The following is a 3,183-nucleotide window of genomic DNA, read 5'->3' on the forward strand; positions in this document are numbered from 1 at the left end:
TCAAAGGCCTGGAGCCATCTCACACTCATGTTTTTCAGCATGAATTTACATCGAGCCAGCACGGCACATATGACGAAAAGGTTAAAAAACAAAGTCTAGATAAGTTTTGGTTGGGTGAGAAACTCAACCGCAATACATTCTGATGGTGTTTCAGAAGCCTCTTCAAGCAAGTCGCGGTTTCGTACCCATGCAAGAATCCACACGCACGCCTAGCATGAATGTTTTAGCACCAGGTAATAACAATAAAGCTTCTGATTGAATTTTGCATGTACCGGCTTTCAAACATTCAAGTCTCCCACCTGGGAGAAAGGAGAAGCATATTTCATGTCACAGAAGTCTCAAAACCAAAATCCGACTGATATATATATCATTTTAGTCCCGGCTGCCACACGGCAGGGTTGAAAATACAAGATGTTCGGAATATAAACCACGAATACCTTATAGTTAGTCCTCGGGGAACACGGTTCGGGTTGGTGCCATCAGTTAGCGCCATGGGTTAGCGCCATGGGTTAGCGCCATGGGTTAGCGCCATGGGTTAGCGCCATGGGTTAGCTCCATGGGTTAGCGCCATGGGTTAGCGCCATGGGTTAGCGCCATGGGTTAGCTCCATGGGTTAGCTCCATGGGTTAGCTCCATGGGTTAGTGCCATGGGTTAGCGCCATGGGTTAGCTCCATGGGTTAGCGCCATGGGTTAGCTCCATGGGTTAGCTCCATGGGTGTCATCCCAATGATGTCAGTGTTTCTTTTTAAACGAGCATAAGTATGTTTAGCCTCCCAGCCGGGCGTAATTGCGTTCTCCAGGCTCGGTAAAAGCGCGATAGGCTGAACATCCGAGTCAAACCGCAAATCACGATGACCTCTAACCCCTCAAATCACCTTCAAATCAATTGTCTGTTTTGTGTCTACTCCGAAGGCCTGGACAATGCAAACGCCCAGTGGGTTTGATGTGGCAACACAACTTGTACTGAGGAAGGGCAAGGGTAGGAAGCGGGGAATATTAACTCAGACGCGCTTGAACGTGGTGAAAATCTGCGTCGCCGTAGATTCGGCGTCAGGTTGGAATAAGCAGGTTTGTGTTGCCGAGCCGCAAGACAAACGTCTCCGGGGAGAACGCACAATAGAGGAGGGTGTGGTGGGTCCCTGTGGGAGTAATTACAAGCAGCACAACTGACGAACGCACAAACACATACAAACACACACACACACACACACACACTCACAGAGACAAACAGACAAACCGCAAACGCAAACATACAGCACAAACGCACACACACACACCAAATACGCACACAAACACACGCAGAAAAACTGCAAAACGCACACACAAACCACATACTAACGCAAACACACACACGCACACAACAAACCGCCAACGCACACAAACAAAGCGCATGCGCACACACACATGCAGACAAACTGTAAACGTACAAGCAAACAAACCCACCGCATACGCACACACACACACACACACACACACACACACAAGCCCACATGTGTGTATACCTCCATCTTTCACGAGTGATTTATTTTAAAGCACACACTTGGAGTGAAAAATCCAACTTTAAAAGTTGGACCAAAGAGCTGGAGCAGAACTTTACTGACGAAAGCAGGGCCAACATCACCTGGCATCGGTGAATCCTCTCTCACAAGACTGCCTTGAACAATCCAAGACGTGTTATGTGTGTGCTTTGCGCGTGTTCTTTTGGAAGGGCCGAGGTCGAAGCCCAGCTGAATTGCAGGGGCCTTAAGTATATATATATAAATAAAAAGGGACAGTTGGAGAAAAAATAAACTGGTTTTGTTTTGACGTTTCTCGCCTGAGGAATTTCTTTAGTTTGTTTTCTCGTACCCAAATTTCTGGGTGAAATAAATCAATAAGGTCTAACGGTCTCTCGCGGGTAGAGGACTCATGTGAAATTCATGTTGGTTTCCCACCTGTCTCTGTTATTTACACAAACCCTTTTTTCACTCATTCAAGAACAATGGTAATGCCATACGTCTCAGCTTGCTATTACCATTGCAGATATGCTGTTTTCAAGCACTTCACAGGAGCAGGATGAGCATATTAACGGCTCGTGGGTGTGAAATTGGGATTTCAGTTTTAAGGCTCATTTGGTTCCCCTCTAGAGAATCACATGCTAAGTCGCTAATTACTTCGGGCTTACCGAGCTGAGTTTCAAAGTTAAAGTGTCCAAATTCAGAACCTGTTGTTAAAAAATCTGGACCTCCAGGAATTGGTCCCACACGTTTAATTACGGTAGTTATGATGGGTTGCCTACGCTCACATTGTTTGTTGTGATACATTCCTTACTCATCTGTGCCAATGATAGAAACTGATATGACATAAAAATGAAGCTATAGCATGATGGAAAACAATGGGTGATGAACTGGACAAATTAATGATGGTTGAACAAACTAATGGATAAACAACAGAAGGAATTTTGAAAACTGGATTCAACCAGTTTTCGAATCAATGTGCTGTGGTGATAAAATACTTCATATAATAATGGTGGCTAAGCTACTTTTTTGCTCTGTTGGTTCAGTGGGGAGCTGGGGTGTCTGCAGCTGCATCAGCACTGACAACGCCTGAGTAATGGCAGGACAGAAGTTTCATAAAGCTACCTATTCCACCCACCCTCTCCTCCACCTCTCTCTCTCTCTCCTCTCTCTCTCTCTCTCTCTCTCTCTTTCCTCTCTCTCTCCTCTCTCTCTCTCTCTCTCTCTCTCTCTCTCTCTCTCTCTCTCTCTCTCTCTCTCTCTCTCTCTCTCTCTCTCTCTTCTCTCTCTCTCTCGTCTCTCTCTCATCTCTCTCTCTCTCTCTCTCTCTCTCTCTCTCTCTCTCTCTCTCTCTCTCTCTCTCTCCCTCCCTCCCCCCTCTCCCTCTAACTAAAATAGATATTGCCCTCAGTGGAATACCAAACAGGGGATCATTCTGCCACCTATTCTGCAGCGGGGGGATGGAGGAAGGGGGGGTGGAGGTGAGGGTAGACGACTTTCGGGGTGAATTCATACAAAAGGGAATCAGGGGAGACATATCCGTTATGAACTCCCCGGTTCTGCCTCGATGGAAGGGGGATCATCCAGCTGAATAAGTCGTTCCCGGTAGACAACAAACATACGTCACCCGCATATTCGGTCACGCTTATTTTAAGTCGTGAGAGCCAGGGGCCATCTTTTTTTTCC

The sequence above is a fragment of the Gadus macrocephalus genome, chromosome 4 (genome assembly GCF_031168955.1).
Source record: "Gadus macrocephalus chromosome 4, ASM3116895v1".
In the NCBI taxonomy this organism is placed as follows: Eukaryota; Metazoa; Chordata; class Actinopteri; order Gadiformes; family Gadidae; genus Gadus; species Gadus macrocephalus.